Here is a 21768-nt window from a genome sequence, read left to right as displayed (position 1 = left end):
ACATGCTGGGTTCTGTAAAACAGAAAAATGAGGAAAATGCTAATTAAAAGACGCTCATCCCACTCCCTGTGCCCAAAGGCCGTGAGAAGATGAGAAGATGCTTTTTCTCATGATGCCTCAGGCTTCCAGGAAATCCCCGAGCCCATGGCACGGCTGCGGGGTCGCAGGGACCCCAGCAGGACAGAGGTGGGAGGGTGGCCGGCCCCCTGCCCCGCGTTCCTTTACTCTCCGCCCTGAGACCAGCGGTCTGCCCTGGGTGCTCCTCCCGGAAGAACGCAGTTACCCTTACTTTCTGTGCTCGCATGTTTGATATTTTTTTCCAAATTAATTTTTAGGAGCACACATCAAACAAGGGTGCTTTCTCCCCGGGGACGCACACTGCAGACGGGGCTCAAGTCCCTCTGAACACCCGCCGTCCCCAGGTGCCACTGTGCGTGGGGCCTTAGAGAGCCCCTCCTCTGCGGTTCTGTCCGGTTACTTGTACTCGTGAAACTACACACCATGTGGGTGTGCGTGTGTGTGTGCAGGTGCGTGTAGGGTTATTAAGCATGACTGGAGCCAGCTGTGAACATGGGGAAACTTGTTTGGTGTCACCGGGCTGTGTGCCCCAGAGGCCGCCCTGCCGGGTCCTTGGCTCCTTGCCCTGCTGCCTGGCACGGCAGGCATCTGCAAGGGCCCCTTGCCCTCAGACTCAGGCACCGCCTCGTGCCGGGCGCCACATCAGATGCCCCGACTCGGCCTCTGTTGCTCACGTGCCGGGAGGCCATCAGATGTGTCTGCACTGTGTCGACCAAGTAGATTTATAGGCCAGTCTGGAGGCAGCATCCGGGAGGGACAAGGAGACCACGTTGGACGGGAAGTAGGCCTCCTGAGCACAGGACCCACTTCTGAGGGACGAGCATCAGATCTCCGGGCCCAAGTCCCGGCTGGGCCGCTTCCCCATCCGCTTCCCCAATCTGCACTCCCGGCTGGTCCCCTCGGGGCCGTGCTTTCCCGACCTTGCTGACTGGGCTCTGTCCAGCACAGCTTCTGTTCTCAACCAGCTTCTGGTTGTTTTTCTGTAAACCGAGGGCCCTACTGTGTGTAAGATGGTGGTCCCAAGCTCTGAAATAAGCTTCAGTTTGATAAGCGATCACGATCTCGGCCGTGTGCCAGTGCCCACTGGGACTCTTTGGGTTGCAAGTGACAGACAGAAAGCTCATGGAACCGAGAGGCCAAGGGGAGCTCGATTCCGGAGTTCTTGTTTCTCTCCGTCCCTTTGGTGGGTTGCTGCTTCTGCGAGGCCTCTGTCCTCAGGGACCCTCCGGCTGCGGTCCCCAGACGGCTTCCCGCGGCTCCCAGAGTCACTGCCTTCTTCACTCATGTCAAGTGGGAAAGGACGAGCACTGACTCCAGCGTTTCCTGCAAAACCTTGAGGGTCTGCCTGACGGGTTCTCTTGGGTCCCAGGCCACCCCTGGACAGGTCAGGTCTGCTGGTCCCTGGGCCCTGCAAGTGGCCAGGCGGCTCACAGGTCAGCTCCGGCGGCGGGTCGGTGACTTCCCTGACAGCCACGTGGACAGAAGGTTGGGAAGGACTCTGGGCGCCAAGTTCTCCAGGCCTCGAGGCTGCAGGGACATCAGCCTTCGCGAGGCTGGAGGATGGAGCAAGCTTCCGCGGGGCCGTGAGGCCAGGCGACACGAGGCGTGACTACCGCAGCGCTTCAAAATCGCCTGGAGATCTCCGTGGCTTCTAGAACCTGGATTTCCCAGAAGAGAACAGCGAGGTCTATTATTTCCTGAAAGAGGAGACAGGAAAGTTGTGACTTGCCCGGGTCACACAAGCTCAGCTGAGGGTGGAATTAGGAGTTTGACCGGAGGGGAGCGCTCAGCGGGGTTGTGAGTCACTGAAGGGCACACCGCGGGGTGGGTGGAGAATAAATGCTCGAAGCCGAGGTGAGTGGGGTGTGTGCCCGGGGAGACCTCCCTGGGGTGTGTTTCTGTTATCCTAGCGGGCTGGGGGCGGGAGGATGCCGGGAGCAGGCCCGGCCCTCTCTAGTCTGACGTGGCGCCAGGCCCTGGCCTCATAAACTGCCCGTTACTCCTCACGTGGGCAATCCCACAAGCTCACCCTTAATTCTTGGTGTCATCTCTCTGGTGTCATTGAAAGAACATGGACACCGAGCCAGACAGACCTGCCACTTGCTGGCTGTGTGACCTTGGGCAGGTTACTTCACCTCTCTGTCACCTCCTCAGCTGTATAATGAGACCAATCACCCCTCCCTCACCAGGGGGGCATGAGGAAGGAATGAGAGATAAGAAGTGAACTGTCTAGCATCATGCCTACCCACAGCCAGTGCCCAGTAAGTGTGCATGGCTCCCAGTGGGGTGACAGGTGGTCCCTCTCTGGGCACGTTTGTCCTCAGGCTCCAGGCTTTGTCTCCAGGCTTCCTCCTGGGGAGGAATGGGGTTCCTGCCTGGCTTCTGCTGGTGAGCTGGAACTGCTTCTAGAATGGTCCAGGCCAGCCTGGGCGCACTGCTCCTGGGGCCCGGGCTGCCCGCTGGCCGCCCACACTCTGGGAGGCTCTTTTCCCAGCTCTTGCCCCGGGGCTCTGAGGCGAGGCCTCCGGGCTGCCCACCGAGATGAGCTGCAGGATGAGGACTGGGTGAGTCATCCCAGAGAGGAAGGCCGAGGTAGGGAGCAAAGCAAGACTGAGAAAGACTTCTTTTTCCCCCAGGGAGTACGGGAAGCTCCGAGAGGGACCCACGCATCATCAATTATTCATGGGGCCTGAAGGAACCCGTGTAAAAAGCCCAGCTGGGGAGAGGGTGGGGCGATGGGGTGGCAGCGGGGGGCTGCTCCCTCTCCAGCCTGGGGCCAGCTATGCTATGCCACTCGATGCGCATCACCGTTCCTGGAGGATTTGCGCTAGGAGGGGCCAGCAGCAGCCGGGCCTCTCAGCTCCGGGGCCCGTCCACAGCGCTCGTGCCACGGGTCCCCTCCGCTGGGTGCAAGGGAAAGTTAGCCACACAGGGTGGATGAGAGAAGCAGCTTGCCCAAGGTCTCCCTGCTATGAGGGGCCAGACCGGGAATGACGGATGGGAATCACTCGGATGACGGGGAGCAGTGTTTGCTGAGCCTCTACTCTGCACAGGCACTGCTCTGGGTGCTGGGGGCACAGCGGTGAACATGGCAGAGTCCCCGCTCCGTTGGCGCTTGTATTTTGTGAGGTAACATGCAACAAACAAGCAATAAAGAAATGTAGGAAATAGTCTAGGAAGAAAAACGAATGGGGTGAGGGTGAGGGAATGGAGAGAAGGAGAGGCAGGATGTCAGGAGGGACAGGCTGCCATTTTATGTGGAGTGGCCAGAGAAGGCCTTTCAAGGAGGTGACATTTGAGCTGAGGCCTGAAAAATGCAAGGGACAGAACCGTGTACAGGTGCAGAAAAGTATTCCAGGGGAGAAGAACAGCACGTGCAAAGGCCCTGAGGCTGGGGGGGGGGGTCCTTGATGTGTTCAAAGCACTGCAAGAAGGTTGAAGTGGCATGGGGAGGAGATGGGGTCGGGGGCAGCAGGGACTGGAACATGGGGGACCTTGCTGGTCACAGTGAGGACAGATCCTTACAGAGGGATACACAATACTGTGGCCCCGAGTGGGCAGATTACTACTGTGCACATCATCTCTCCTCCCTTCTAGGTCAGGGCAGGCCGGGTTTCCTGGCCTCTTTCTCTCCCAAAACACCACGCAGGAACCGAGATTGCTTAGCTTGCAGTTAGGGGTTCCCAAGTCCGTTGTCACGCACCAGAAGAGCTGCTGTCACCCGCCTCCGCCTCGTCCCTACCCTCTCTGCAGCACGGCTGCCTGGTGCCAGGCCTGGGAGATGTGCACAGTGTCTCGTTCAACAGATGCCTCATGGCAACCCGGGGAAGGAGGTGTCCCCACGTTATGGTTGGGAAAACTGAGGCCCAGTGAGGACGGACTTATTCAGGGTCACACAGCCGGAAGTGGAACCAATTTGAGCCTAGACATGAGAGACGATGCTCGCAACCCAGGGCAGGTCTTTGAGGACCCTGACACGTCTGCTGCTGGGACTCCCTCCAGCCCCCAGCCACACAGCCCCTCCATGCCCAGGCAGAGGCGAGCTTACTCACCGGATGCTCGCATCTCCAACTTCCCCCCTCAGACTCCCCCAGGGACTGGACCCCATTAATCATTAGCTGTATCAGCCTCGGATAGGGAACTACAAGCTGGGCTGACCAGGGAGTTTCTGGTGAGAAATTCCATCCCAGCGCCTTCTTGACCCCTTACTCGCAGAGCCACTGAGAGGGTGGAAAACAGGGATTTCTCTAGAGTGAGAACAAGGCTGGAGCCATCTGAAAGTAGGTGTCAAAAGTCTGAAAATGCTCGCTTTTCCTTTGGGCCATCAAGAAATTCCACTTCTTGGAACTTATCCAGGGGAAATCACAGAGAGTGTGCAAAGATAAGCACACATGCAGAGGGGACACATGACGCAGACAAGACAGCCATGGGTGACCACTGCCCATTCCAGCTGGTTGGTGCCCAAGCCCAGACCACCCCAGTTGTTACATATTTTGTCACCGCTGTGTACAAGGGTGTTAATTGCAGCCCTAACATTAATATGGGAGAAACTGGAAACAACCTAAGTGTCCAGCAAGAGGGGATTGGTTAAATAAATGAATGGTACGTTCGTTCATAGACTACTAGATAGCAATTAAAAGTTACGCTCTTGAAGAACGTCTGTTTTATGGGGAAATAGTTATAAACTGTTAAGTGAAAATGGGTTACAAAACAGTGCATTCCCAGTATAGAAGACACAAGATAAATTTTTCTGATTCTGGCAAGCTGGCAAACGGAGGCAAAAGAATAGCTCTCCCTTGTCACTACAACCAAAGGAAACATCTCAAAGTGCTGGGTAAAATGAAACAAAAATATTAAAAACACTTAGCTAAACTTCGAATAAATAAAGGGAAATCCCCTCTGGGACAGGAGACATGGCCTTGACACTCACGTGGGGGCAGGTGGAACCGAGATGCCTCAATGATGCAGGGTCCTTGGCAAGGCGCTTCCTTTGCAATAGTTGCCATATTGTTCACCAAATATTTCCAGAGCATTTGAACACCTGTGCAGGTGGCCCAGGCTGGGAATGTTCAAGGAAGCGGCTGCTCCATCATCCTGGGTTCCCGAATGAGGACACACGGAACGGAATTCTCCACTGATCCCCGATGGACATGGAGTAGAAGTAAGAAATAGGCCTTCATCGTTGCATTAAACCACTGAGAGTGTGGCCTAATGACCACGCGTGACCTTGCTGTCCGTTCTGCCACGGCCCTCCACAGAAGAGAGACTGGAGAAACCTCGCCCAAAATGTGGTCTCCACGTCAGGACCAGAAAGGATGCCTGGACAACGTGCAATCTCAGGCCTGTACCATATGTGTGAGTGGAGACTGAGCTCACACCATCCAGCTAGGCCAGGAAGCCCAAGCCAAGGGCACACTGTAAAAATCAGTCTTGACTAGTGAAAATTCTGGCACAGCAGAGAGAGCAAATGTGACACTGGTTTTCACAGACCTTTCTCCAACCCAGGGCACACAAGACGCCCACAGAAACCACAGCTCTGGGCAACGATGAGGTTGGAAGAAAAATCTACAAACTACACGAGGAGGACTATCTACCGTCGGGCAGAGTCAGCACAGACCACAAATTAGGAGGGTGTGCCCCTTGATACTATGAGACAGTGAGACAGAGAGACTCTAACTTACGTGCTTTGAAAATGATTGGAGAGGCTGGCCTGGTGATGTAGTGGTTAAGTTTGTGTGCTCCGCTTTGGCAGCCTGGGGTATGTGGGTTCACATCCTGGGCGCAGACCTACACACTGCTCATCAGGCTGTGCTGTGCAGGCGTCCCACGTACAAAATAGAGGAAGACTGGCACAGATGTTAGCTCAGGGCTAATCTTCCTCACCAAAAAAACAAAACAAAACAAAACAAAACCCAAAAAACTATTTAAGATAGTGGTGCTAAGAATAGAAGGGAAGAGGCCGGACCCATGGCCAAGTGGTTAAGTTCACACACTCCGATTTGGCGGCCCAGGATTTCGCTGGTTCAGATCCTGGGTGTGGACATGGCACCGCTCATCAGGCCATGCTGAGGTGGCGTCCCACATGCCACAACTAGAAGGACCCACAACTAAAAAATATACAGCTATGTACTGGGGACTTTGGGGAGAAGAATGAAAAAAAAGATTGGCAACAGTAGTAGCTCAGATGCCAATCTTGAAAAAAAAATTAAAAAAAAAGAAAGCTACCATTAAAAAAAAAAAAGAATAGAAGGGAAATCATGAGAGAAAAAACAAGACACCTTGAAACACAGCTGTTGGCATAGAAAAAGGACGGGAAGGAAATATATTCTAATTCTTCTTCTAATTCTAATATTATGTCGGTGGTGGGAAAACAGGTGATTTTAATTTTAATTTTCTTCTTTATGTTTTCCTGTGTTGCTCGAAATTTCTATTATGACAAAAATGATGTTTTTTCAGGTTGCATTAAAAACTTTAACAGGGCAAGTAACACATATATACAAGTAAAAGAAGGTAACACAATTAAAAAGAAGTTGAAGTAAAATACAGATAAGAAGACAAATTGTATAACTTCTGTGCGTAGGAAAGACGCCTTTTTACAACCCAAGGTCAGGGCGCCGCCTTCCCGCTTCCCAGCGGGTGCTGTGGTTTGTGGGCGGTGGGGGGCGGTGAGAGGGCTCCTCCTCGGCTCACGCTGCGGCTTCCTGAACCCTGGACCCCGTCAGCTCCCGGGTCCTCTGGAGAGTGGGCAGTCAGTGACCCAAAACAGGAGAATTGCCTGCAGCCCCACCTCTCCTGACCAGAGGGTTTGAGAATCAGGGGTCACTTAAGGACACTCCTTGAGGGCTCCTTAGTTTACTTATTTAGAGACAATCAAGCAATACAAGTTTATTGCAGACAACGTGGAAACTGACAAAAAACGTAAAGAGGGCTCTAGGAGTGGCTGCAGGCCATGCCATCCAGGGCTCCGGGGTTGCCCGATTTCTCCAATGTGTACCGGGCGCCTCACTCCATGCCAGTCCCGGAGGATGTGGAAGGGGTGTGAGACGAGGTTCTGGCCCCGAGGGTTCTATCTTCAGGTGGGAGAAGCAGTCAGTTCTTCTGGTTGCAAGCAACAGAAACAGACCGTCCACCTCGGTACAGAGGAAGGTACTGGAAGGGGACGGTGTTGTTCCCAGACTCCTCAGAGAAGCGGGGGGCTTCCAGAAGGGTGGGGAGCTCAGGACCCAGGCAGAGGGGTGAGTGGGCCTCTCCCGGGAATGGATCAGCAGCGCTGTCAGCTGTGCGGGGTTCCTCTCTGGGGCGAGGGTGGCAGAGGCCAGTCTGGGTCAGGGGAGGGTGAGGCACCTTGACCGACAGCCCCCTGGATGGTCCAAGTATGGGACAGGGTAACCCCCGCCGGAACCAGGTGCCGGCACCAGGAGGAGGTTAGTAGATGCAGGAAGGCGGCCCCACGCTTCCGTGACCTGGGTCTGGATCCAGGCTCTGCTTCTCGGGAGCCGCGTGGTCCCGGGGTGCTGCTCAGCATGCGAATCCTTCTGCTCCCTTATCTCTCAAATGGGAATGAAGACACAGTTTCGGGGGTCGCGCTGAGGAGGAAACACAGTATAGTTAAGGAGTCTGTGCAGTGAGCTGAGCAGGAGGGGAGCCCTGCGGTGGAGTCCCAGAGATCGTGGGGAAGAGGCACTACCAAAGAACCCCACGCCTGGGGGAGGTCTCAAACAGGGGTCTGAAGACCACAGCTGCCGCAAGATCTGGCCGTTTCTCAGCTGCAGGAGTTCAGGCAAGTCTCGACCTCTCTTGGGCCTCAGTTTCTGTACCTAGAATGTGGTAGCAATGTGCCCTGCCTGCCTCACGGGTGGCTGTGAGGATCCAGAGAAGACAGGCTCTGTAAGTGGCCCGAGATGGGGGTGGAGGCTCAGGGCAGGGGAGGAGGGAGGGCCTCGTTCGGGCCGTCAGTGGTGGTGGTGAGGGAGTATGAGTTTAATTGGAGGTGGCTGCTGTGGCCGCTTTGTCCTTGAGAGGAGAAAGGCCCGTTTCTCCCGTGAGACGTCTGTTCCTGTGGGGAGACCGAGAGGGGAGCTCAGGTTTCTGGGCAACTACTGGGCACCAACCGGGCACCAACCGGGACATCCTTCTGTGCTCGAAAGGAGGTGACAGCGCACCCCGGGGATCTCCTGACCTGGCCTTGGATAACCCAGCCTGGAGTCAGGAGGGAGAGGGAAGGGCACCCGGGGGGCAGACCTGCAAGGGGGGTTGTCACCACTTTTACCAGGTAACACTCGCTTGCAGGCGCAGAGCCTCGCTACAGCTTCACTGTATAAACACCTTCTATTTATGGCAAGTGGGCCCGATTTTCCTTTCAAGATAGTGACAGGAAGTTAATTTCAGTAAATTTCCAATAAATGCATTTGAAAAATAAATCACGATCCATTTAAAGAAAGAAACCGTCAGTGAATAATGCAGGGAAGATGCGGGCATGCTAAACACGGGCCCCACGGCAGACACGGGCACGGTGCAGACCCTCACCATCGCCCGGGGCTGGGGACCGCCACCCCCACTTCCCAACAGGGAAAGTGGAGCCCCTAGAAGTGAAGCTTCCCTCTGCCCTGCTGCTGGCAAGGGCCAAGTGGGATCTGGGACCTGGGTGGCCCTGATACCTGCCTCCCTGCACCCGAGCCCCGGGGTCAGCGCGTCGGGCTCGCGGGAATCCTTCCCCAGCTGCCCGGGCCGCTCCTCGCAGTTCCGAGCTCCCCTGCGACAGGGGTCCTAGGGCAGTCCCTGGCTCCGTTTGCCAACCTGCGGCCTCGGGCGCCTGTCTGACTTCCTCTGTGCCTGGTTACCGTTCTGTGAAATGGGGCAATGCTTGCACCTCAGAGGATGGTTAAAAGGATTTAATGAGATGACGTCTGTGATTATTCCTGACTTAAAAGTGAGACAATAGAATCCCAGAGCCACGAAGATCCCTGTCCAGGTTCACAGACGAAAGACGAGGAGTAGGCGCGTGAACTTCGGAGGATCCGGTGCCCAGACGGCCGGCTTCAGTGGCCCCGTGGTCCCGCCTCCCCTCCGTTGCCTGTGCCCACGTTGTGAGAAGCCAAGAGGGGCTGCAGTGGATAAAAACGATGCCTGAGTGGCCCGTGCGCCGGGGGTGTGCGGGGGGCCCGTGTTCTTTAGGCAGGAGCCGCAGGCTCTGCTGAGACCCCAGAAGCACACGGGGTCGGAGCAAGGGAGGGCGCGTTCCTGTGGGAAAGTGTGGGGCGTTTCCACTTATAGCCTGATAATTGGGCCCAGTGAGGTCCGAGAACACATGATGTCATTCACCCCCGGTGGCCTTTGGGGCTTAGGGAGCCTCTGGGAAAGTGGGGGCGGAAGGGCTGGAGGGCCGGGAATCTGGAAGGAACGACAGATAAAAACAGGAATCAGAGTTTTGGGCACATGGACTGTGGCCAAGGAGCTTCAGAGCAGCGGCAGCAGGAGGCGGGAACGCTCATGGGAACCGGAGGCAGATGCTAGGGTGACAGAGTGAGTGAGAGATGCCCGGCGTGAGCGTGAGGAGTGGGGACAGAGTTCTGGAAGGCAACCGAGTCTGGGCCAGTGTGCTCTATGACATTGGACAGAGCAGGATTCAAATCCCAGTTGTCATTTATCAGCTGTGTGACTTGGGGCAAATATCTTGACCTCTCTGAACCCCCATGAGGCAGACAGTGTCGATTTCCAACCAGATGGCCATTTCCCAAGTCAGTCTGGCTAACAAGACCTGATTCTCCTCAGGGGGGCCGTGCACTCAGCCCGGGGGCTTTGCCTTCCTAGCCTCCCGTACAGCGAGGGGTGGCCTGGCCGACAGCCTCAGTCCCCTCATTCAGAAATGAAGGTGATTGCAGCCTCTCTGGGAGGCTCAGTGGAGAGTTTACGAGGATGCCACATGCAGAGCACTTAGCCTGGTGCGTGCTCCATGCGTGTGCTGAGTGGGTGGCAGACCTGCCCCGACGGGGGTCTAAGTTCCTGTCTCCTTCAGTCCCATCTCTGACCTCGCCCCACCCCCACTTGGCTGTCCCCATCGCCTCAGATGCAGCAAAGCCAACCTGCCGCTCCCCGAGCCGTCCCGGCCCTTCCCAGCCTCCCTGCGGCTCTGGAGCCAGCTGTCTGACCACTCCCCGCTGTGTGACTCCCCAAGCTACCCAACCTGGGAGGCTGGGCACCCCCTCCCGTGACAGCTGTGGGCACACGTCAGTAGTTCATGCCCAGTGCCAGCCCTAGTGAACTCTCGTCTCAGTCGTCCTCGTCGTGAGGAGAAGAGCCAACTCCGGGCGTGGGCCCTCGTGATGGGTCTGCCTCCCTCGCCAGCCCAGTGCTGGGCCCCCAGAGCGTGGCTCTTGCCTCTCACACCTCCGTGCCTTTGCGCTGGCTGGTCCTTTGTCTGGATTGTCCTCTGCCCTTTTGCCTCCCCTCGTTTCTTCCCTTGCCTACTTCTGCTTTAACCTTTAAGACAAATCCCTTCTGTCACCCTCTCCAAGAGGCCGTCCCTTGCTCACCCCGGGCTTTCACGCCTTCTGTGTCCCGTCTGTCAGAGGCATTTTCCAGGTCTTGTCACTGTGTTTCTGTCTCCACAGCCCCTGGTCTGTGTGCTCCCTGAGAACCTCGTCGTCTCTGTGTCCGCAGCCTGGCTCAGGCGGCCCGCACCAGCAGCTCCCACGCATCTTCTGACACGGAGGTACCCGTGGTGGCCCAGCTGACACATCCGCAGCAGACACGTATCCGCCATTCCCACGTCACGTTTCACCCGCGGTGCCAGCCTTCTTCTCACAGCTTTCTCTCACGTGGCTGTGACTGTTGGGACGGTTATTTTTCTGTGTCCACCGGGCTAGGCCGCGGCGCCCAGTCCTTGGGCAAACACTCACTGGCTGTTGCCGTGAGGATATTTCGTGGATGTGGTTAACACCTGCAATCAGTTGTTGACTCTGAGTAAAGGAGGTCGCCCTCCCTAATGCGGGTGGCCTCACCCAATCAGTTGAAGGCCTTAAGAGAAAAGATTGAGGTTTCCTGAAGAAGTAGAAATTCTGCCTTACGACTGTGATATAGAAATCCTGCCTGAGTTTCCAGCCTGCTGGCATGCCTTACAGATTTTGGAACTCCAAGACCCCACAAGCAGGCGGCCAATTCCGTAAAATAAATTTCTCTCTCTCCCTCCTATTGGTTTCTTTCTTCTGGAGAACACTGACTAACACAACTATGATCCCCGTTTTATGGATGGGGAAACTGAGGCTCAGGCTGAATCTTGTGATCAAGGTCATACCCCTGCTCAGAGGCAGGGCCAGAACTGGGGTCCAGGCCACCTCTCCAGGACCAAGATTCTGATCAGCCAGCTGATGCTGGGGTCCAGGGCCTTCTCCTCCTTCGGGCGTCTCTGGGTACCTGGACCTGGCTTCCTGGGCCAGGGAGTTGATCAGTGAATGGGCCCCTTCCTGTAAAGCCAAGACAGTTCACAGCTCTTCTCTACACTGCGCTTTCCGAGAGATATGGTGAAGCTTCTCCAGGTATGAGAGAAGGAGACGACCTAGGAACGAGCCCTTCCTTCCACTTCCTGGCTGTTTGACATTGGGCAAGTACCTTCCCCTCTCTGGGCTTCAGTTTCCACGATCTAAAATTCCCATAATAGGGGACTGGTTAGACACATTATGATACCTCCAGACAGTGGGGCAAAGTCAGGAGATTATGTATTGATATAGAAAAACCTTCGAGATAAATTATAGGGTGTAAATAACCAAGTGTAGCACAGTGTGACATATATGTTCTCTTTTGTGTGAGAAAAGAGCAGTTTAAGAAAATGTTCTCATATGTCCATAAATAAACTCTGGAGAGGTGCACCAGAGACTATTACAAATGATTCCTTGAGGGAGGGAGTGGCTAGGGCCAGGGATGGAATGAGACTTCTCACTTATTTAAAAATTTAATAATAATAATTTTAAATGGAGATAATGAGTTGTAGTTAGGTTTAAATTAGAAAATATATGTAAAATGCAAAGCACACAGTAAGTGCTCAAAAACAGTAGCTGGTTGTCCTTTCACTGTGACCTTTGGGGCGCTCCCCAGGAAAGGGGGAGAAGATCACTGTCACAGCTCCACTTCCCCCTAGCGCCCACTGTGAGCTTCCTGCTGCATGGGGTCCTTTGGGTTACAGAGGATGTGCTCCCCACCGGCCCTTGCTTTCCAGGATTTAATAAGCCCCCCGAGGAACCTGGGCTAAGAGGCACGGACAAGGTGGGGCCCACCACTCACTCGCCGAAGGGCCACAGGGAAGGTCGTTCACTGCTGGCGGGAAGGCAAAATGGTGCAGCCACTTTGGAAGACAGTTTGGCGGTTTCTTACAGAACTAAACACACTCTTATCAACCGATCCAGCTACCAAGATCCTCGGTATTCACCCAAATGAATTAAAAGCCTATGTCCACACAAGAATCTGAACATAGATGTTTATAGCAGCTTTCTTCGTAATGGCCCCAACTTGGAAGCATTCAAGATGTCCTTCAGTAGGCAAGCGGATAAACGAAGTGTGGCACATCCGGACAGTGGAATATTATTCAGGGCTGGAAAGAAATGAGCTATCAGCCTTGAGAAGACATGGAAAAAACTTAAATGCATGTTACTAAGTGAAAGAAGACAACCTGAGAAGTTTACACACTTTAAGATTCCAACTATATGACATTCTGCAAAAGGCAAAGCTATAGAGACAATAAAAAGACCAGCCGTCGCCAGAGGTGGGGCGGGGGGAGAGCAGAGCTGAGTAGGCAGAGCACAGAGCCTATTTTAGGGCAGTGAAACCACTCTGTAGGGTGTTATCAGGACAGATATGTGTCATTGTGCATTTGTCCAAACCGACAGAAGGCGCAACATGAAGACTGAATAGTTAATGTGGACTGTGGACTCTGGGTGCCGGTGAGGTGTCCATGCAGCTGTAACAAATGTCCTGCTCTGGATGGGGGTGTTGATGGGGGGAAGGCTGTGTGTGTGTCAGGGCAGGGGGTATGCGGGAAATCTCCGTATGTCCCACTCAATTTTGTGTTTAACCTAAAACTTCTCTAAAAAAATTGTCTCTAAAAAAGAAGATTCAAAGGGAAAGAAGGGCCACTGGTCGCGAGGGGAGAGGGCTTGACAGGCTGGGAGCGAACGTTCAGTGGGCTGTCCCAGGCGTTCCTACACACCCTCCTGGAACTGCACACCAACCTTGGGAGGAATGGGGATCGCTTCCGTTTTACAGAAGAGGAAACTGAGGCTCAGAGAGTTGAGCTAATCTGGCCAAGAATGCACAGCTGGAAATTGGCAGAGTCAGGCTCTGACCTCATGTTTCTCCAACTGCGAAGTTCCCTGTCTTCCCCTCCACCACGGTGCCTGGCCGGGGCCTGGAAGGATCTGCTGTGTGGACTAAATGAAGCAGGGGGCAGGTGGGGGGATGCGGATGGGTCAGGGAGAGTAGTAGTAGCATGAGAGTGACCCCTAGACCCATTTCAAAGACCCTTCAAACTCGACAACGACCCTCTAGGCAGGCACAGGTCATAGTATTATCTTTCCCCAGCCCCTCATTCATTCATTCACTTGTCCATTTAGTGAATCATTCACATTTTAGTGAAAACTAGTCTTTGCCAGGCCTTATGTTGGGAACCAGGGGCATTAAAATGAATGAGTCATGGTGTCTGCATCCAGGAGCTCACAGTTCAATGAGAGAGAAAGACCTAAACTGAATGGTGAGTTTGAAGATGAGCATAAAGCAGTAAAGACCAGAGCCCAGAGAAGGTGGCATTGCAGGGTGGAGCTCTTGCAACATGTGTAAGAGTTTGCTGTGTGTGGGGTGGGGCGTGGTAAGGACTAAGTGACGGTACGTGGTAAGGACTAAGGGGGAAGAAAGCAAGGTGAGTTTGGAGAACAGCTAGTGGCCCAGAGTGATTGAGGGGTGTGTGCTGGGGGTTGGGTACAGTTGGGGAGGAAGAGGACAAGGATGGAGAGACGGTTGGGAAGAGGTCAGACCGTGGGGCATTGTGACAGAGACTGGACACCATCCTACAGGCCACAGAGAGTTAAGCAGGCAGCAGAGTAGCCAGGCAGATCTGGACTTTGGAACAACCACTCTGGGGCCTGGGAAGGGGGCAGAGAGTGGAGACAGAAGCCCTGGGTTCATCTTGGGGTATCTTCCAGTACCTTGGGTTCCTCCAGGGTCTTTCCTTTGCCATTCTCCCCTTTTTTATTGGATTTTAATTGAGAAAATTGTAGATCCACATGCAGTTATAAGAAATAATCTGAGACATACCTTGTACTTTGAGCCCATCTTCCCCTAGTGGTAACATTTTGCGAAATGATTCCTTTGCCACTTTTGATATGGAGGGTGGATATTGTGATGGGGGCACCAGTGCATTGAAGGACAGGTGCCCAGACTGCTCTGGTGACTGGGTGCCTCCTTCCCATGGCCTTCCCTCCCTCCGTGAGCCAAGACCCTTTCATGAGTATGTCATGAATCAAGTTTGGGAAGCCTCGCAACAGCATCTCACGGGTTCATCCTTACAAACCCCTCGTCTGTCTCCTTACAGGAGACCAGGCCTCCCCTGCTCCAGGTTCACCCTAGACACGGACATACCCCAAACACGGTATAACCAAGATGATCAGCTGACCAACCAAGGTTAGAGTTCCCCTTACATTATATGGTGGTGGAGCTGGGAAGTACTGCCCAGCCAGGAACTACATTTCCCAGCACTCCTTGCTGGTCATGTGACTAGTTCTCGCCAATGCCCTGTGAGCAGAAGGGTAGCATGCCGCTTTCAGGATGAGGGGCTAAGTAGTGGGTATGTCATCTTCTCTTTCTTCTCCGGGTCTGCTGTTTGGATGATTCCAGGATATCACAGGATGCCAGAGGAGCCACAAGATGAAAGTGGCCTTTGTCCTGGAGCATCCAAAGCCACCCAGCAGAGCCACGGGCCAGGATCATGGGCACTGGACTTTGTGTGAGTGAGAAATAAACATCCATAAATGTTTCCAATATACAAAAGGAGAGGAGAGCACAGTATAATGACCCACCTTGGCCATCCACCATTCAGCTTCAAAAACTATCAGCGTTTCCCAGTCTTCTTCATTTACCATCCCCACCCTACTTTTTAAATTGTTTGCTGGAGTTTTCTAAAGTAATTCCCAGATGTCACGCAAAACAACAAAACAAAAACCCAAACACCCTTTACGGTGCTAAGCCGCGGAGACGAGGGGCGGTTTGTCACAGCAGTTAGCCAGCCCCGCCTAGACGCAGTGGACACTCAGTGCCTAGCTGCTGAACTGAACACAACTGACCTGTTTTTCTAGGCTGTGCAGCGCACAGAGGAATGTGTCTGGGCCTAAAGCAGCAAGAACGCCAAGCCTTCCAGCTCTTGGAGAAGGAGCTCTCTTTGTTCTTCTGTTCAGCCCCACCCACCCACCCTACCCACCAGTATCTCCTACTTCTTCGTCCTTCCAGGCGCTGGGCTGCCCAGAGGAGAAGAAGACCCAAGGTGGGATCAGGAATAGAGGGTTTTTCGGGCCATGTCCGGGCTTGGGCTGGGCTGGGTGTGGCGGGTGAGGCTGGAACAGAGAGAGCAGGCAGGAGGGATGCATGCTGGAAACCCAGAGCTTAGCAGCAGGGGCTGGGGCCAGGGCAGCAAAACCTTTTGTGCTTTTCAGCTTGACCTGCGTTCATGACCCTAAAGCTCAGAGGCAGGACAGAGCTTTGTGGTCAGACCCTCGGGTGGACTTGAGTTCATTCAAAAAGTTGTCGTTATTGAACACCAGTGGGGCAGCCCTGTGCCCTGTGCTGGGGACGTACTGGTGGGCTGGGTCCTGGCCTGGCCACTCCCTGGCTCCGTGAACTTGGGCAGATTCCTTTACTGCTCCGAGCCTCAGACTCCGATATGAAAATGAGGATGGAAATATCAACCTCACTGGGCCCTGGGAAATTGGCCATGATGTGCAGAGAGAGCCTGGCACCCAGTTGGCTCTTGATGACTCATAGCGATTGCTATCGATTTTTGTTCACAATGGCGATAAGTACGGGAGTGGGCGCGGGCGCCCATCCAGAAAGTGGATCAGGGCTGGAGGATGCTGAGCCCCACCCTCTTGGGAGCTGTTTTCAGAGAGGAAAAATGGAGAATGCTGGGAGCCAAAGGGCTTTCTCTGGGAGCGGCCAGGTCTAGGTTTGCATGTCAGAGGAGTGAGGGTGTGGAATCCTGCAATTCAGGGGCTCTTTCCTGGAAGGGGCTGGATCAGCAACAAAATGCTTCCTCCCTTGGAGATAGCCTCGCAGCTGTCAGGAAAAAACAGCTGCGTGGCTTCCCTTCAAGAGGGGAGACCTCAGTCCTGTTGGGGAGAAGGGCAAGATGTGAGAGAAAACAGGATCTCCCAGGCAGGTTCTCTGGGGCCACGGACCAGATTCAAAAGCCAGTCCTGCTTCCTGGCTGTGTGACTTTGGGCAAGTCACCACCTCTCTGAGCCTCAGCTGTATCATTGGGGATAGTGATGTTCGTCTCACAAGACTGTTGTGAGAAGAAGAAAAATAATGTGTCTAAAATGCATTGTGCGGTGCTTGGTACACAGGAAGCACTCAAGAAAAAGTCAATGTGAATCACTCACCCCTAGGGCTTAAAAAGAAACTCCTTCTTCTCTCAAGCAACTTCTAAATATTGGAGGCGCCTCCTCTCTTTCCCTGTGTGGACGCCCTGCATGCGTTCGTCCGCTTCCACAGCATTAAACCCCGTCTCCAGGCTGTCGGCGCTGTGGATGGCGTTGGAAGCTACGAGGCTCTTGCTGTTGTAGGTTGTGGATTCTTGGTATTCCCCCTAAGCTGCACCCCACACCCCGTCCTGAGGAGAGCCTTGATCTGGTGAGAGATCTTGCTTATTCTCTCTCCCTCAGGCCCAAGTCCAACGCATCTGCAAGTCCTGATGCCTCCCCCTTGGCAGCTCCCCACCCTCCCCTCCACAGCCACCACCATCACCCACGCCGCCATCCTCTCTCTGCTCGGCCGCACAGCCCCCTCCTCACCCTCCCTGCCCCCACCCTGCCTCTCCTACAACCAGCTCTCCACACAGCAGCCTTACCTTTTTCTTTTAACTTTATTTTGACATAAATCCTAGACTTATAGAAAAATTGTAAGAATGGCACAAAGACTTTTCACACTCTTCACTCAATTCCCTATACTTTATTCTTTGTCACACACACACGCGCACACAGATCGCTTTTCTAAGACATTTGAGAGTAAGCTGGAGACGTCATGCCCCCTTCCCCCCGAATATTCCAGCAGGCGTTCCCTATAAACGAGGGCACTCTCTTACATCACCACAGTACGATGACTGAAAACAGTCCATTGGTATAGTGCTATTAGCTAACCTGCAGACTTCATCACATTCTGCCTGCTGTCCCAAAAGAAAATTCTGGAGCATGCATTGCATTCCGTTGCCGTGTCCCTTCAGTCTCCTTTAAGTTGGACCCATCCCTCGGTCTTCGTCTGTCATGACCTTAGCATTTTTGAGAAGCACAGTGCAGTTATTTAGTAGCCTGTCCCTCCGTTCGGGCTTGTCTGGTATTTCCTCCTACAGTGAGTTTTAAAAAGTGCAGGCGATCTCCTCACTCCTCTGCTCTCAGCCCCACAACGGCGTCCGCTGCACCCGAGAAAAGGCAAACGCCCCGCACGGCGCCCCCGCCATCGCCATCGCGGCAGCCCAACTGCCCTGCGGCCCTCGTCTGCTCTCCACTCCAGCGCTCTGCTCTCCGTGCTCAGTCTCATCTCCGCACCCCAGCCACACCTCCCCAACCTGCCACGTTGCTCTCTGCCCCCTTGTCCTGCTGTACTTTTCTTCACGGTACCACTTGCCATTAGGTTGCACATTGAGTCTCCTCCCACCAGAACGTAAACCCCAGAAGGGCAGGAATTCGGCTCCACTATATATCCAGCACCGCAGCAGTGCCCTAACCCTGGTCCTCCCCTCTGGGAGGTGATGGGAGGTTTGGGGGTTCCCTGTCTTCTCATTTCTTGCTGACGCTTGGCCCCTGTGAGTGCCCCCTTTGTCCAAGAAAGCATCTTCCTTAACCCATCCCACGTGATGTTGTAGGATTCATCCCAAGTCCCAATCCCTGACGGGGAGACCTGGGAGGGATCCCTTTGCACAACACAGACAGACCTGGTATCCAACCCCCTGTGCTACCTCATAGCTGGACAGAGGAAATAAGAATTCTTAGCTCGGTGAGATGTTGAATGGAGAGTTGAGATAACGAATGTAGAAGTGCCTGGCACATAACAGGTTCTTCTCGCCTCCCTCTCTCTAGTTGGTGAAATAAAAAGACCCATTACATCTTCTGGAGAAGTTGGAAGGGGGTTGTAATGGGTTGAATGGTGCCCCCGCAAAAGGTATGTCCCTTTTCTAACCCCCAGAACTTGTGAATGGGACCTTATTTGTAATTAAGTGTCTTGAGATGAGATGATCCGGGATTATCCGGTGGGCTCTAAATTCAATGGTAGGTGTTGTATTTATAAGAGACACACAGAGGAGAAGACAGACACACAGCACAGATGATGTGAGGATGGAGGCAGAGACCGGAGTGAAGTGGCTGCAATCTAGGTCTGCTGGCAGCCGCCAGAAGCTGGGAGAGAGGCACGGGATGGATTCTCCCGCCACCATCTTGGTTTTGGACTTCTGACCTCCAAAACTGTGAGAGAATAAATTTCTGTTGTTTTAAGCTCCCACGTTTGTTACAACTGCTCCAGGAAACTAATACAGGGATGGACTTTGGCAGAACAACAGATGGAAGTTGCTGGCCCACAGGGAGCCCTTGCTGGATGGGACTTTCCACACGCAGGGCTTCATTCCCTCCTCCCCATAGGTAGCGAGAGAAGGCAAGCACGGCTCTCTGATGGGGCCGATTCAGCCCTGGGGGCCCAGAATGGAAGTGGCCTGGGCTGAAGCCTCCTGAGCCAGGGGTCTCCCCACATCCCCTCCCTTAGTCAAGTGGAGCGACCTCCCTGGGTGTCCCTTTAAATGGTAAATCTGAGAGAGCAGCCCAGACAGTGGGGGATCGTAGAACACTTGGGAGCAGGCAGAGTGGAGTTGGGGGCCTGGCCGTTTTGGGGTTGTCTGGGGCTGCTGACTGCTGGCACCCAGGGACCTTAGGGCCTTTGGGGGCCAATGGAATCTCACAGTTCCCCCGGGGGTGGTGGTGGTGGGGACAGGGCGCCCTCAGCCTGTGGGAGCAGGCTGGCCCCTGATAGCTCAGTGCTCAGACCACACAGAACAAGATTCTGGGGCCCTTTTTAGACAGCTCTGCCCACCGTGCCAGTCTGTCTCCAAATCCACTTCCACCACCTCTCATGTTTCCCTGCAGAACTTGGCATCCTCAGCCCGACTACACCATTCGGGGGCCCGGCTCCTGCTCAGCTCGGTGATTCCCACCACAGCTCCAGGAAGCAGGTGCAGCAGCACGGACCGCACGACCGCAGGGCCTCAGGGTGACCGGACACCAGGCCTGGACTTACTCTCATCCAGAGAGTTCCCTGGAGTGGCTGCAGACCCCAAAGGAAGGCCGCGGCTCTGTGCGTGGGAGTAAATCCTGGCCAAGGGGCAGCTGGCGAGGACGCTTCCTTGCAGGGTTCCTGAGCTGAGCTTTCTTGTGGGAAAAGGCCCCTCCCAGCTGCTATGAGTCAGCTGGGCCAGCAGGTGGGCTGGGGTGCCACGCCCACTGCAGGCTCTCCCCTCTGTACCCTCACCTCTAACAGGGCCAGCTCAGGGGCCACTAATGAATTCTGCGGGGCTCACATGCCAGGCAGGAGAGGGAAGCTGCTCCGGGAACCACCCCCGGGCAGAGCGGACCCCAGGGACGCCTGTGGGAGAGGGAACAGAGGCGGCAGTTTCACACCCTGTCACAATGCAGGTAGCAGTTTCCTTTCTGGGGACTGGAATGTGACCTACTTCCCTGTAACAAGATGCGACTTCAGCACTTGGATGGAAGATGCAGGTGAAGGCTGCGTTCCTCCCCAAACAGAGCGAGAATGAGGAGAGTCTGTGCCCTGATGCGTCCACACACTGCTCCCCTCGAACATCCCCACTCAGCTCGTCCATCTAGAAAACCCCTCTCTCTGAATCGTAAGCAGCTGGAGGGACCTCCCTGCCCCCAACTAGGGCAGCCTTCCACCACCTCTCCATGCTGAGCTGCCCACACTGGGGGTAAAGTCGGAGCCTTTTGAGCTGGTTACAGAGCCATTCAGGCTGTGAAAGGGGGCTGTCTGCCCTGTGTGTGATTCCCTCCTCAGCCCCCAGCACAGTGGCTGGCACTCAGTGCCGTGTGTAACATCTGTGGGATGTGGATGCACGGATTCAACTCTGAGCTCAGTGTCCTCATCTGGCAACAGGGCTAGTGGACAATAGCTCCTTTCAATAGATCAATGAATAGGCTTTATTGAGTCCTTCATATTGACAAACTCAGGAAGAATATATATAGTGGGAGGCTAAATAATGGCCTCTGAAGACATCCAGGTCCTAACCCCTAGGACCTGTGAATATTTATACAGATATAGACGTGTGTGTGTGTGTGCACGTGCACGTGCGTGCGTGCCTCTCAGGGCAGTCAGTGCCTGGCACATGGTAATTGCCCAATAAATGGAAATTGTCTTATTTATTATCACTGCTGTCTCCCCTCACTGCTCCCAGCGCTCCCCAGGCATGGGTCACACCATGTCATACAGTCCTTGTTGATTCTTCTCCGTGAGGCAGGAGATCTCTGAGCACAGGCTCGCCCAGAGTAGGTGCTAATTAAACGCTAAAGGAATAAACACAGTAAATGAGGAGGTGACCGGAAACCTGGCTTCAGCTCCTAAAACCAATGATGCAGATCTCAGGGAGTCTCAAGGCCACTTCAGTGAAAGGTCTTGTCACTGGTGGGTAACGTTTCCTTGTGAACCACTCTGCAGTGGGCAGAGAATTTTCCGCAATGGGAAACCCTTTCGTAATGGTCATCTCAGTTGGTCCTCTCAGTAAGTGCTGCTGAAGTGCATGGGACCTGTTTTATAGAAATAGTTGGCACCTGTTTTGTGAAAGGTGAGGTACAAAGGAGCTTTGGCCTCTTGATGTCCAATCCATGCTCTGCCACGTCCTCTGTGTGATCTGGGGCAAGTCACTTCTCCACTCTGTGCCTCACTTTCTATATCAACAAAACGTAAATAACCCTATGTACCCAATAAAACTGATATGAAGCTTGCATAAGGCACTGTATAGGGAGACAGTTAATTAGGACCAAATCTCCCACAGAGGACAACTGAAAAAAGCATGTGGAATATAAAAAAATCTTAAAAGCACCAAAGAGACAATAAGAGAATGAGGAATTAGCTGAGCACAATATACAAAAAATGAGAACCCAAAGAAGTAAGCCTGGTACCCAAAGCTGCATTTTCCCTAAGAGTATTTACTAATCCAGAAGAAACAGTCATGGTTTTGGTGGCCTCAGGACAAAATTTAAAGCCTAGAGTCTACCAAAAGTGGGGACTTTGATAAATGCTTCTCCTTCCTCATTTTAAGATGGGATCCTGAACGTCTACACTGAAAGTTATGATGGGTCATAAGTAAACCCACTCTCTCATGGACTTTCTGGTTTTGTTGTCTAGATGATCCAGGGAACATTAAGCCTTGAACTTAGGTTAAGG

At 53.9% G+C, this 21768-nt stretch overlaps 2 long non-coding RNA genes across 2 annotated transcripts; one reads left to right on the top strand and one right to left on the bottom strand.

Annotated features, from left to right (window-relative positions):
• Positions 1-4711: 4711 nt before the first annotated feature.
• On the bottom strand, positions 4712-9270 carry LOC139075042 (uncharacterized). The gene is made up of 2 exons (XR_011525066.1): positions 8875-9270; positions 4712-7664 (listed from the first exon to the last, which is right to left on the bottom strand). It is a non-coding gene; the product is annotated as an uncharacterized lncRNA (long non-coding RNA).
• Positions 9271-15470: 6200 nt separating this feature from the next.
• LOC139075041 (uncharacterized) lies at positions 15471-20753 on the top strand. The gene is made up of 5 exons (XR_011525065.1): positions 15471-15598; positions 18405-18486; positions 18614-18787; positions 19458-19789; positions 20004-20753. It is a non-coding gene; the product is annotated as an uncharacterized lncRNA (long non-coding RNA).
• Positions 20754-21768: the final 1015 nt, after the last annotated feature.

Source organism: Equus przewalskii, chromosome 13, assembly GCF_037783145.1.
Source record: "Equus przewalskii isolate Varuska chromosome 13, EquPr2, whole genome shotgun sequence".
Lineage (NCBI taxonomy): Eukaryota > Metazoa > Chordata > Mammalia > Perissodactyla > Equidae > Equus > Equus przewalskii.
The sequence above is the reverse complement of the archived record's forward strand: the minus strand, read 5'-3'. Positions and strand labels throughout refer to the sequence as shown.